General features: G+C 44.4%; 1 long non-coding RNA gene across 2 annotated transcripts; it reads right to left on the bottom strand.

Annotated features, from left to right (window-relative positions):
• Nucleotides 1–3241: 3241 nt before the first annotated feature.
• On the bottom strand, nucleotides 3242–14158 carry LOC135968761 (uncharacterized). Of its 2 annotated transcripts, XR_012429372.1 has the most exons (3): nucleotides 12738–14158; nucleotides 5329–5412; nucleotides 3242–3416 (listed from the first exon to the last, which is right to left on the bottom strand). It is a non-coding gene; the product is annotated as an uncharacterized lncRNA (long non-coding RNA). The 2 variants fall into 2 exon arrangements; XR_010583721.2 differs by lacking the exon at nucleotides 12738–14158 and having other exon boundaries at nucleotides 5329–12730.
• Nucleotides 14159–14602: the final 444 nt, after the last annotated feature.

Below are 14602 nucleotides of genomic sequence, written 5' to 3'. Positions count from 1 at the left end.
GCATGCAGGGCCCCTGCTCATTCCCTCTTTGCAGTCAGACTCTAGGCCAGGTCCTTTGGGCTTCATGAATGAATAAGAGTCCAGTCCTCAAGGATCTCACAGGCCAGTAGAGGAGATGAGGGTGCCTATAAACATCAATATTCCAACATAAATTGGGAGACAAAAAATAACAACCACCCTCCAACACACACACAAAGGAATAGGAGGACCAGACGAAGGAGGAGGAGGAGGAGGACGAGGAGAGGGGGAGGGGGAGGAGGAGAGGGAGGGGAAGGAGGAGGAGGAGGAAGAGGAGGAGGAGCAGAGGAGGAGGCAAATTGCCTTGAGGCAGAAAATCAGTCAATTAGGAAAGCAACAGAGGTGAAAAAAAATTCAGGAACACCTGCCCCACCTGTAGGGGGCAGCAGTTAGCCATCTCCAGACAACTGTCCAGGTCCCAGATTGCCAAGTCTTCTGACTTTTCTTTTTCCCTTTTTTTTTTTTTTTTTTGTTTTTTGTTTTTTTGTTTTTTTTTTGAGACTGAGTTTCATTCTTGTTGCCCAGGCTGGAGTGCAATTGTGCTATCTTGGCTCACTGCCACCTCCACCTCCTGGGTTCAAGCTATTCTCCTGCCTCAGCCTCCCAAGTAGCTGGGATTACAAGCATGAACCACCGTGACTGGCTAATTTTGTATTTTTAGTAGAGATGGGGTTTCACCATGTTGGTCAGGCTGGTCTTGAACTCTTGACCTCGGGTGATCCAAAGTGCTGGGATTACAGGCGTGAGCCATTGTGTCCGGCCTGAGTTTTTAAAAGAGGTTGCGGCTGGGTGTGGTGGCTCACGCCTGTAATCCCAACACTTTGGAAAGCTGAGGTGGGAGGATCACTTGAGGCCGGGAGTTCAATACCAGCCTGGGCAACATAGCAAGACACAGACTCTACCAAAAAATTAGCCGGGCATGCCAGCTACTCAGGAGGCTAAGGTGGGTGGATCCCTTGAGCCTGGGAGTTTGAGGCTGCAGTGAGAGCTGTGATGGTGCCACTGCACTGAAGCCTGGGTAACAGAGCAAGCCTATGTCTCAAAATAATAATAGTAAAATAAAAATAAAATAAATTGAAAATTTAAAATAATGTAATAATTTCTGCTTTTAAAAACTACAGCACGGGATCGGGCATGGTGGCTCACGCCTATAATCCCTGCACTTTAGGAGGCTGAGGTGGGTGGATCCCCTGAGATCAGGAGTTCGAGACCAGCCTGGCCAACATGGTGAAACCTCATCGCTACTAAAAATACAAAAAAATTAGTGGGGTGTGATGTTGTGCACCTGCAATCCCAGCTACTTGGGAGGATGAGGCAGGGAGAATTGCATGAACACGGGAGGTAAGGTTTCGGTGAACCAATATTGCGTCACTGCACTCCAGCCTGGATGACAGAGAAAGACTCCATTTAAAAAAAAAAAAAAAAATACAGTCCAGGACAAACAAAAGGGCACCAATTGACAACTTTGGTTTGAACTGATTTACAAGAAGAAACAAATCCCTTCCCAGGGAAGGTTTCTTGAAGGCTTGGGAAGATGAGAAGAAAGGAGTCCTAGGCAGAGGGAACGGTGTGGTCAAAGGCATGGGGTGGGGCTTTCCCAAGGCCTAGAAGAGTAGGATTGGTAAAAACCTCAGAGAGAATCTAATTCATTGATCTCATTTCACAGAAGAGAAAACTAAAGCCTGGTGGGTTGGTTCTTTTTGGCTAGATAATAGGGGACATGAGGTGGGGCAGAGTTAGGAAGAGTTGATTGGAGATAAACCATAAAAGACCTTGAATACCAGGCTAAGGAATTTGGGTTTGAATATGCCTGTATGCCTATGAGCTGACATTTCTGAGTACTGACTCTGTGCCAAGCACCATCTCATTTTGTCTTCATAGTGCAATTACTATCATGCCCATTTTGCAGATGAAAAAATTGAGGTTTAGAGAGTTTAAGCAACTTGCCCAAGTTCCCATAGCTTGTAAGTGGCAGAGTAGGTCTCAAACCAAGGCCTTTCTAATGCCCAAGTTTGTGCTCTTGGCCGCTATGTTGTACTGCAAGAGAAAAATGGAGCAATAGGTCTTAGAAAGATGCTCTATTGCCTGGACACAGTTTTAAATTCTCTAACTCATTGATTCCCAGAGCTCTGTTATGTTTTTATCGACTTGAAGATTAGGTTTCCTGAGAAGTCTCTCCCCGTCCCTTTTTAAACACAGCTGTCTTTAAGGATGGGGAGGAGGAGTGTTTTAAACAGGAGTTGTTTAACTAATTGCCAATTATCTCTGAATAGGGTATGGTTTCCAACAGCTGTAAGGGATTTAGTTCCCACATCTATTGCCTACTGTTGCTGGTGCTTGGAGCGTGTTGGGTTATTCTTGACCTCTTGCTTCAAAGAGGCAAACCAGTGCCTCACCCCTCCTCTGGCCACACAGCCCACCTCAGTCCCTTTGTACTGACTGGCTGGCATAGGAGGGTACTGACTTTCTGGGTAAAAACTCTCTCCCTTTGAGTGCCAGTGCGCAGTACTTAAAGGGGCAGAATTCTCCCACGGGACTTCACACCTATGCTGTCGTGCCCAGCATGTTTTAACATCGCTTTTGAGTGCAGAGGGTTCTTGCTCAAATACGGGACTAGACTTTGCCTCCTCCATCCCAGATCTAGCAGAAAGCTCAAAAGAAAATCTTCTGAGATGCCAGAAGACCCCAGTGTGGATGGGCGATGTTAATTGTCCCTTCTGGCTCTGTCTGCTGGATTCCTGGGAATAGGCCGAGGGGCAAACCTTTGTAAATGTTAATCTCCTTATGCTTAAGATACCACACTGTCTTTGATGTTCCCAAACATGTTGACTCCTATCTTGGTTGAGGGTGTGCGGCCCAGACAGGCCGAATGCTTGTTTTGTCTGTTGCCTTCCTCCAGAAGAGAGCAATGATAATATGTTCACCCCAGGCTGAAGCATGAAGAGGCCCCCTTTAATGCCAGGTTGGGAAGACAGCAGAGGGTCAAGAGGCAGTGACACTGGGACTCTCAGGGCCACTACATTCCCATCCCTAGAAACCAAACCTAATTTGAGTCATTTTCTCATCCAAGACCTACTGGATTCAAGTGGATAACACTGTCCATTATGAATCCTCCTGTTACAATGGAAGGGAAAAAGGAAAAATGTTGTAAAGTCCATTCATATTTGTATCAGTTAAGGTAACGCTAATTGCTATAACAAAACCAAAAATATATAATGACTTAAAGACAACGAAAGTTTATTTATTAAGTCCAAAATGAGTGCTACGCATTGGAGTTGGCTTTCCTCCAAATGACATACTTGGAGGAAAATACATCAGGAACCCGGATGTATTCCATCTTGTGGTCCTTTTATCTCCAACACATGGCTTCCAAGTTTGCTGTGTTGCTCTGCAGTAAGCTGTGGGAAGGGAAAGAGAGGGTGGAGAAGACGCACCCATTTCTTAATTGCTATTGCCCGGAAATAACACATATCACTTCCTGTCATGTTCCATTCATTGGCAAGAACCTGTCACATGACTTGATCTAGAAGAGAGGCTGCAGAAAAAATTAAAAAGAAAAGAAAACGATAAAAAATAAAAAATAAGAGAGGCTGGGAATTGCAGCCCCTAGCTCATAGCCACTTCCCACTCACCACCTGGGCTATGGAAATGGAAGCATGAATCTTTGGTGCACAATCAGTCTCTCCATTACATATTCAGTCACGAGGAGACAGCTTTGATAGAGGAGGAAGAGAAAGCAGTTGACAGTTGACGTGGAGCCAAATGGTGTAGGTTCAAGTTTCAGAACCTGGTTATGTCCATCTGGGGGAGTCACTACACCTTCCTGAGCCTTGGTTTCCTAATCTGTAGAATGGAGACAATGTAGGATGGCAAGACATAATAAGGGTGACTATGTGTTACACACTATCAAACATTCTACTTGTGGTTGCTGACAAAGTTTGAACTTCTCAGCATTTTAGAAAAAAATCCAGTTGACAACCAGATGGATTTCAAGTCTCCTGGGGAAAAAAAAAAAAAAAGGAAGAACTAACAACATTGGGCCTACATTCCTACATGGGGACAATCAGCCAGAGCTGAATGTAGAAGCAGCATCCCTGTGAAGGTCCCCATGGTCCCAACTACTCCCACTGGCCTGCTCTAATAATGTCATGGTCTGTCTGGTCCCTATTAGCAGATGTGTCTGAGACTCCTGAGCTGTACAGTATCTCATATGTTAATGATGATAATCACACTCAAACTTCAGGAATGATTTACTTCTACTTTTTCATTCAAAAGAACTTAGTCATTTCCAAACCTCCACCCCAGATGCAGAATCTTGTGCATTGGCTTAATTAGCTGATCAGCCCTAAAAATTACTTATTAATAACTAAAGTTGATTCATATAAGTTTTTTAATTGTCCATTTTGTTGTTGTTGTTGTTGTTGTTTGAGACAGAGTCTCACTCTGTCGCCTAGGCTGGAGTGCAGTGGTAAGATCACAGCTCACTGTAGCCCCAACTATAAGGGTCCAAGTGATCCTCCTACCTAAGCCTCCCAAGTAGCTGGGACTACAGGTGTGCACCACCATGCCCAACTAATTTTTGAGTTTTGTGTAGAGACGAGGTCTCCCTGTGTTGCCCAGGATGGTCTTGAAGTCCTGGGCTCAATCAATCCTCCTGCCTTGGTCTCCCAAAGAACTGGGATTACAGGCATGAGCCACCATGCCTAGCCTGTCCATTTTTTTTTATCTTGGCAGAGCATTATGTTATGAATACCATGCCACAGACTTCAGAATCTTTTTAATTTTCATAAGATGATGAATGGAAATTTCTGGAGAAAGTTTTATTCCAGAACTCAGAGCCCTGTGTGTCCAACAATATGATCAGGAAGTTGGCCCCTACTGAGACCAGTATTAGGAAGAATGAATGACTGACAGCTGTAATTGATTGGCACTAGTGGGGATGCCACCAGCATGACTTTGTTGAGGTAAACGGATTATCTCCTGCCGGTGTCCATTTGGATGTCACTGGGAAGGCTGGAGAAGAGCAATCATGGAACCCTTTTAATGGTCTGTTGCCAGAAGGTAAACTAAGAAATAGAGTTATAAGACTGCTGGCCAGAACAAGGCTGCAAGAAGAAAGAGATGGAGAAAGGGAGGAGAGAGGAAGAGAAGAGGAAAAAGAGGAGGAGGAAGAGAAGAAGAAGAAGAGAAGGAGTAGGAAGTGAAAAAGAATTATTCATTTATCATTCAGGGTAGGCTGAGGTACGCTACTCTAGCAACTGATCCAGTATCTCAATAGCTTAAAATAATAACAGTTTATTTCTTGCTCACAGTACAAATCCATCAAGGGTCAGCAGAGATCTGTGCTCCTCGTTGTCTTCAATCTGGCACCCAGGATGATGGAGTCTCCAACATCTGGAACATTATTATGGGAAGGAAAGAGAGAGGAGTGAATCATGTGCTGACTTTAAAGAGCCCACCTGGAAGTGACACATATCACATCTACTCACATTTTGTTGACAAGGAAAGTCATACACCTTAGTCATATGTCATGCCCCACTCAGAATGAGTGAGGAAGTGCAATCCTACCATGTGCCCAGGAGAAGAAAAAGTGGAAAGTTGGTGAACAGCCCCAAAATCTACTTCCCTGAGGATGCTGGGTTTCTGGATCTGGAAGGAATCCATACTAGTTGGGACTCCAGGTTGCAAATAATAGAAGGAGAAACTCCAGCCACTTAAATAAAAGAAAATATTGGCTCACAAAACCAAAGGTCCAGTGGCAGATCTGTCTGTCTTCAGGCAAATCTTAATCCAATGGCTTAACACCTCTGAGATCTGGTCTCTTTTCATCTTTCAGCTCTATTTGCTTCCGTGTAGACTTTATTTTCGGGTTTCATAGTCCCAGGGTTCAAGTTTAACGGGGAAAAAAATTCCACCTCTCTTCAATTTTAATAAAAATCCCAGATCTAATCTCACTGGGCTAAGTTGGGTCATGTGCACATTCCTGAACCAATCACTGTGTCCAGTGGGATGAAATGTTGGGCATGCCAAAAACATATGTCCAGCCTTGGAACCAAATTGAATTAACTTCATCAAAAGCATATGGACCTGGGGGAATGGAATGGTTGTTCTCAGGGAGAAATTCAGGATACAGGAATGGAATCTGGGTGTCCCCAAAATTAAACTAGATAACACATATCCACTACAGAATACAGATATTCTCCAACCCAGAGGATTTCCAAGTGTTGTTTTGTAGACATCCACAGGGACTTCCCAGAAAGGCTGGGAGAGGACTCCTGCACTCTCCAATTTCCATTTCGATTACAGCAATTGTGATTTGTTGGTTATATATTAGGATTCCATGTAAGATTTCCTTGGAACAACAAAAAAGAGGATTTTCTGCATTAAAAAGAAGAAAAAAAAAAGGCTGGGCACAGTAGCTCACGCCTATAATCCCAGCATTTTGAGGGGCCGAAGTGGGTGGATCACTTGAGGTCAGGAGTCTGAGATGAGCCTAGCCAACATGGTGAAACTTTGTCTTTACTAAAAATACAAAAATTAGCTGAGCATGGTGGTGCATGCCTGTAATCTCAGCTACTCAGGAGGCTGAGGTGGGAGAATCACTTGAACCTGGGAGGCGGAGGTTGCGGTGAGCCGAGATCGTGCCATTGCACTCCAGCCTGGGCAACAGAGCAAGACTGCATCTCAAAAAGAAAAGAAAAGAAAAGGGGAGATTAAACATCACTGCACGTTGATTTTATAAAATAAGAGGCTGAGATTCAGAAAGGTTAGTAGATTTTTTTTCATATCTTATTGACCAGAATTGGTCACATGACCACATAGCTGCAAGGAAGGCTGGAAAAGCGAGCATCATGCAAAAGGGAAATGGAATTCTTACAACAGGCCTAGATATAATCGGTTCCTCCCCTAGGGCAGGGCACATTGCCACCCCAAACAAGACTGGGGTCCCCTTGGGAAACAAAAAGAAAAAATGGTTCTCAAGAAGCTGTTAATCATTGTGCTATGAGTCTGACCTCAATGAAAGTTCCTTAGGGTAAGCCTGAGCCTTATGCATCTGTTTACAAAGTTTGCCTGCAACAATCCACGGGCCTAGAAAGTTTGCCTGCAGCAATCTCATTTAATTCTCACAACAATCCTAGGAGCCAGGAAAGCAGACACTGACTTTTAAAGTGTCTGCCTGAAATGGACTCTTAACATTATGATTGTGCCTCATTTTACAGATGGAGAAACTGAATCTCAGAGGTGAATTAAGTATCCAGGAGCACGCAACTAGTAAAGGGTAGAAGTGGGGTTTTTAACTCATGCTTATCCCTTATTTTACGTGTTTTGCACAGAGAGAGGCAGGACACTAAGGGAGGGGAGGCTTCAAATACAGATGTTTCTATGCAGGGGCTGACTGTAGGAAGGTAGCAGGAAAGGGGGAAAGACAGAGCATGCCAAGCAAAGGGAACAGCGTGTGCAAAGCCTCAGAGGCAAGGTAGAGTACAGATATGACAAACTGTTTTACAGGTTCAGAGCTTAAAATTTGAAGCAGCATCATACTTAGGAGTCTCTGGGCCTTGTATGAGGGCAATAGGGAGCCATTGACTATTCTAGGCAGCGGAATCATATCACTACATCTGCAGCCATCCTCAGTGGGGAATTTCAGCTGCAGGGAGCAGTACTGGAGCTGGGAGGTCACTGAGGAAGTGAGAGGTGACCATGGCCTGCATTAGTGGTGGCCATGGGAATCGAGAACAAGAGAGATTCAAGCAAAAAGTCAAGGATGTTCAGTCAACCAGATTTGGTAACTGGATGTGACAATTTGGAGAAAATGAGAAGAGCTGGCTGACTCCTGGGTTTTTAGATGGCAGTGTTGCCACTTGCTAAGGGTGGGGGTGGTGGGGGCATGGATAGGCGGAGGAGGGATCCATCATAGAGGGACAGGAACCCAGGCAGCCTGACTCTGGGGCCCATGCTATTAGTCACCATATAACCTGGATCCCTGGTACTTGTCATTTGATAGGAAAGAGTCAGGACTGGGCCAAGGGTATTTTAAGGGAACCCTGATTGAAATAAGGAAACCTCCTTCATTGGGTATGGGTGTACCAGAAGCCCCAAGTACTCATGCAGCCAGCTCTGCACCCTGCCCAGAGCAGCAGGCACAGGAGAGTGCTGCCTTCCAGGGCCAGGGCATGCACTCCTCTGTCATACTGCCTCAGAGCCACAAAGGGACTTTGCTTTTTCCCCTCCACCCACCCAAGGCAAGGCACCTGGGCCCTCCAGTTCACCTGAGAACCATCAGGGTGCACAAGACAGGTCCTGTCAGAACACTTTATTACTTTCTCAACCTGTGTCCTCAGAGAATCACCTGGATATTCTCACGCCCATAGTCTTGAAGCTAAAACTTCGTGTCGGGCGCAGAAAGGGTACAAATATAATGATTTAAACACTTAATAAACTCATCTTGAAATTTGTGTGGAAGATTAAATGCCCCCAAATAGTCAAGTCAAATAGTTTTGATGAAGAAAAACAAGATATAAGGACTGCCCTACCAGATATTAAAGCATATTACAAAGCCATAGTTAAGACAAACAGTATGGTACTGGCTCAGGACAAACAGAGCAGGAAAGCCCAGAGCCAGATCTATGTGTTCAAGGGAACATACATGAAAAGATCACAGTAGCCAGCCCAGAGCTCACTGGAGTGTGTGCATTTTGGAATCATCTTGTTTCCAGTCTTCTACCTGGGCACTCAATATGTGGCCAACGAACACACATGGCTCTGTAGGCAGTGCTAGAATGAGTGAGTTCGTAAGACATTCCCCAGAAGTGTCCACACTCATCCTAACAGCTCCAGGACACAGAGATTCACGTCTTTACTATTGTGGAATTGAGGCTTTGAGAATTGAGCCCTTACCCAAGGTCGTACAGGCAGAGGTGAGATGCAAACCCAGATTCTCCTGACCCCAGAGCCTGTAAACTCCATCGCCTCTGGCTCGGCAGAAGCACTATGGGCTAGAACCATTGAGGAAGACCTCTAGAAGGGCTTGAGATGAATCTCAAAAGGGCAGGTAGATTTAGACAGGTGACCTGGATGAAGGGTATTGAAGCAGAGGAAGAGCCTGGGAAAAGGGTGTGGGCAGGGACTGTTCACCACAAGATACCCGTTAAGAGTCTTGGGACATGAGGCTATAAGGAGAGAAGGGTCAGACTGAAGAAGGGCTTTGAATGACAGATACAGGAGCTGAGAATTTACTCCTTTTTTTGTTGTTGTTTGTTTGTTTGGTTTTGTTTCTGTTTTTTGAGACAAGGTCTCACTCTGTCGCCCAGGCTGGAGTGCAGTGGCATGATCTCGGCTCAGTACAACCTCCACCTTCTGGGTTCAAGTGATTCTCCCACCTCAGCCTCCCAAGTAGCCGGGATTACAGGCACCCGCCACCACGCCCAGCTAACTTTTCTTTTTTTTTTTTTTTAAATCAAAGGGTTTCACCATGTTGGCCAGGCTAGTCTTGAACTCCTGACCTCAAGAGATCTGCCCACCTCGACCACCTAAAGTGTTGGGATTAGAGATGTGAGCCACTGCGGCTGGCCTGACTTTACTCTTTTTGAAGTGCAGCTTTGATTTTGTCACTCTCCTGTTCCACAACCTTCCATAGCTCCATTGTCTCCTGGCTAACAAGGGAAGAGTTTGCAGATGAAAAGATGCAGGGAGAATCTGGAGTCAGAGAGACCTATTAGGAGGCTGATGTCACAGTCTGGGAGCCAGGGGACAAGGGCTTGGAGAAGGAAGACTGTGTGCTCGGGGGCAGGGTTTTGAGAGATGCCTAGCCTAGGCATCCACCTACTCCTTTCACCACATTGAGGATTACTGCTTCCCTGTAGTCTGATAGCATTTCAAGCTCAGCAAATAGCAGGTACCTTATTCAACTCACAGTAGAACCGAGCCATGAATAGCCAGAGAAGCATTTAATGCCTATAGCAGCAAAGAACAGCCAGCAGCTCTCTCGTGGTTGTGTCTAGGCACAGAAAGAGAGACAGATATTCCTACACACATATCTTACTTTGACACCTCCGCAGGCAAGTTAATCTTGCAATGCCTTAGTTTCTTCATCTGTAAAATGGGGATAATAATTGCACCTACTCTGTAGGGTTTGATGAGATTCTGCTGAGATCATGTATATAAAAGCTTCAGTGCAATAACTGGCACATACTAAGAGCTTAATAAGTAGCTATTGTTATTAATGACAAGATAATTGTTTAGGTAATATGTTAAATCGTGAACTATGTAATTAGCAGCTTTTAGCAAAGGAATCGGTGCTAGAATTATCAAACATTTATTTTACCCCAGAGGGAGAGACTTGGGCCTTATGACTCAGAAATGTCAGAAGATGAAACAAATTCAATTCAGTTCAAGAAGTTATGAATTGTCATTTTCCCCTGCTATGAAGATTGCTAATTATAGATAGACAGAAAGTAAATCATGAAGACTGAATGTATTTTCCCTGTTTGAAGTACTGAATGCTATTAAAAAAGAAACGAAAAACCTGTTCTCCTTCCACAAGTCCCTGCTTGTGTGACAGAAGTCCACGGTGTCACCTCTAGGAGTTCTCATTATTCAGCAGTTTTTGAAATGAGTGATTGATGTAATTAAAGTTATTGGTAAAGAAAGACTCAGTTACCAAGGGACAGATGAGTCAGCAGCAAGTTTAAGTAATGAAATAATGTTCCGAGGCATGATTCTTAAAATAAGCTTTTTTTTTTTTTTTTTTTTTTTTTTAACTCTAGACACCTTAAACATTGCTGGTCAGCAAAAAGATGTGAAGTAGTTAAGAACTGAAGAAAACACACTATACAATTTTAGAAATTCTCAGATGTAGACATCTTCAATTATATGAAGCAATATTTATCAAGTAATAATGGCCACAGCTTCCATTTATTTTGTTTGTTGTTGGTTTTTTGTTTTTTGTGTTTTGTTTTGAGACAGCTCGCTCTGTCACCCAGGCTGGCAATGATGTGGTCTCAACTCACTGCAACCTCCGCCTCCCTGGTTCAAGCGATTCTCATGCCTCAGCCTCCTGGGTGGCTGGAATTACAGGGGTGCACCACCACGCCTGGCTAATTCTTGTATTTTTAGTAGAGACAGGGTTTTATCATGTTGCCCAGGCTGGTCTCAAACTCCTGAGCTCAAGCCATCCACCCACCTCGACCTTGCAAAGTGCTGGGATTACAGGCGTGAGCCACCGTGCCTGGCCCAGCTTCCATTTATTGATTGTCGACCATGTGCTTTGGTGGGCTTTGCAGGCATTATCTCATTTGCCCTATGAGCTGTATACTGTTATCTCCATCTTACAGATGAGAACACTGAGGCTCAGAGGGTGAAAGAACTTACCTGGGATTCCACAGCTGGCACATGTCACAAACCGGAATGGAACACAGGCAGGCACACTCTGGAGCTCACCTTCTCACGCCCCACGTGTCCTGGGCATCTCTGTCTAGATTCCGTGAGCATTTAATCTAGCTCACTAATATACTCCAAATGACAGAGGGCCATCAGGATTTGAACCCACATCTGTCTGACACCAGGTCGCTTTCAAAATTCATAGGGAAATTGCATAGGAAAGTACCAATACATTGGCTTAGGATTCATTCATTTGTTTTCATTTCCATCTGCATTTATTGAATACCCAGGACACATCAGGCTTTAGGCTTGGTGTAAGTGGTACAAAGCTGGTGTAAGTGGTACAAAGGGCAGGTAGATGCTCCAGGGATATGTGACAGTCCATGCAACAGAGGACAAAGACTCCAATTAGAGTATGGAAGGGAGGGAAAGAGAGGTCCCAGGAGGTTTCTACATTCCCTCCACTGGGTGACTGGGTGCAGGACGGGGGAGAAGCTGATATGAAGCTAGGGCTAAGGGGAGGAATGGGGAGGGCATAACTTCAGTTTGTGGCATTTTGAAATTGAGTTGCATGTGGTCCTTCTAGTTGGAGATACAGGTTGAGTATCCCTTATCCAAAATGCTTGAGACCAGAAGTGTTTTGTATTTTGCATTTTGGGGGGGATTTTGGAATACTGGAAAATATATAATTAGATATCTTGGGGATGGGGCCCACATCTAAACATGTAATTTGCTTATATTTAATATACACCTATATACATATCCTGAAGGTCATTTTATTTTCCCCTTGGGGACACTGAATACACCATGTGTTGTTTACCCACGTTTTGACTGTGACCTGTCTCATGAGGTCAGGTGTGAAATATTTCACTCCCAGTATCATGTTAGCACTCAAAAACTTTTGAAATTTGGAGCATTTTGGATTTCAGATTTTCAGGTTAAGGATGCCCAACCTGTATATAATTCAGCTAGTCGATGTGTGGCTTAGAGCAAGGGTGAGAGGCAGGGCTGGGTGCTAAGCCAGGTGGGCAGTAGCAGCACTGAGGGGCATGGCTGACCTTCCAGGGCAGGTAGGGCAGGGCCTATCTGATCCCCCACCCAAGGAGAAAAGAAGGGAAAAGGGACAAGCTAGGGGGAGTTGACTTTGAGTGACATTACAGCCCAAAGCCCCCACTTGTTGACACTCAACAATTACCACATGTCACTGTGGTTGGCTTTAGGAAGGAGAGGACTGGGATGGGAAACCATTTGTGAGTAACTGGAGAAAGAGGACACGAGGGGCTCCTGGGGCAGAAACTTCTGGATGGAAGATGACATCTACCCCTTCACTGCGACGTTACCTGAGAACCCCAACGCCCCGCCCCGCTGTGTTTTCTCACAGGTGCAAACTCTGGCCACCTCTCCTGTCCCTGCAGAAGAAAAGAAGGGCCAGAGATTTTTATGATGTCAAAGAGCATATTTGGTTATTGGTCTTGGCTTTTTATCCCCAAAGAGTGACCCACAGACGGGAAAAAAGGGTTCAGGTATTGCAGGACCAGTGGGACAGAAGCAATGAAATCTCAGGGGTTTGCAAGGCCGCTCCCGTTTGAATCCCGCGCCATAGAACCACATTTGAGATGAGGATTTGAGTGCAAGGGGTTTGATAAGAAAGAGCTCCCAGAGGGAACCGGTGAGGAAGTGGGGGGAGCAGGGTGGGGAAGGGAAGGCAGACACCCCTGGCTCTGTCCCCAACCAGCTGACTGATCTTGAGTAAGTTGCTTTACCTCTCAGGACTTCAGTTTCCATATCTTTAAAATAAGCAGTTGCTATTTTCCAAAGTGTGGTAAGCACATCTCTGGAAAGACATGACATGATTTTAGGTGAGGATGAAGAGATACTCATGCAGCCCATATAACTTTGAGGGCAGCCTGCAAAGAAGAAAGAACAGGGTCAGGGGAAGCCTCTAGAAGCAATTAGAGACCCTGAGAAATCTCAGTCACTTTCAAACCCATGGGGTCAAGAATTTCATTGAATTAATTTTTTTTATAAGTGTCTTCTGTTTCAGTTTCAGTAGCATTATAAATGTTCCTAAATAAGTAAATCATGAAAAACTTGGAAGGAAATTATTTTCTAAATAGTAATCACAATAGAAATTGCACTCATTCCAGCCCTGGAATGAGTGAGTTTGAAGAGCGTGGAGTACAAGGCTCTGGTTCCTTTTAGTCTCCAGCCCTGTGGAGCCCCAGATGTTCCTCCTACATGCTCTAGAACTTGTCAGGCCTTAGCCAGATTGAAAGGGAAAATTAAAAAGAAAAAAAAACCCAGAAAGAAAAATAACTCCACCAACCAAAATAAACCAGGCCAATGACTTTTCTGCCACACTCTTCATGAAAGCAAAGAGGTGGTATTTATTCCAAATGAGCCCTTTTCTCCACGTTGCCACTAATCTTCTCTTTTATGTGATCCAGGAAAATTGGCCCTCAGCGACCAATGAATATCTTTGCACAGATGAGTATTTGGAAAAAAAGACACCTATTACACAGGGTTTGGACTTAGATACTGGATACAAATAGAGGGCAAACAAAACAAACAAACAAACAAAAAATCTTGTGGTTTGGATCTAAAAAAACAGTCTCAGAAACAACTATGTGATGTCTGATGTCAAACCATGTTAGCCAGGAAGGTGTCTGGAACATTCTGGAATGGTGAGGGGATTTGGAATCTAGCGATAACAGATGTCTCACTCTGCTTGAAAGATGTTGAGATGCTGTTCCTAAGGGCCTGTGGATTCCCTTGGGGACAAAGCTATCAATCATTTACAGAAAAAAATAAAACAAAACAAAATCCCCAAGTCAAGTAAAAGACTGGGGAAAAAAAAAAAAAAAAAAAAAACAGTGAAGCTGAAATGTCAGAAAAAAAATCAAAATAAATGCATGAAGGACCCATGATGAGGGGCCTTGCCCCCAACTCCAATCTGTCTTTGATAGGGGTTGCTGTGAAATGATGGGCAAAGGAACATTAATTTTTGCTGGCATCACATGGGATAATTGTGGGTGGGCAGACGTCACTTCAAATAGAAGAAATGAGTAAATCCTTTCAAACAGCAATTGTTTAGGAAAGAAAACATTCCCTGGTAGGCGAAAAGGCCCCAGTTTCTCCTTGTTGTTGAGTCTCTGGGAGAGACAGCACATTCCGAGCTTTTTCTTCATCTGTACTTCACACACGG

The sequence above is a fragment of the Macaca fascicularis genome, chromosome 20 (assembly GCF_037993035.2).
Source record: "Macaca fascicularis isolate 582-1 chromosome 20, T2T-MFA8v1.1".
Taxonomy (NCBI): domain Eukaryota; kingdom Metazoa; phylum Chordata; class Mammalia; order Primates; family Cercopithecidae; genus Macaca; species Macaca fascicularis.
The sequence above is the reverse complement of the archived record's forward strand: the minus strand, read 5'-3'. Positions and strand labels throughout refer to the sequence as shown.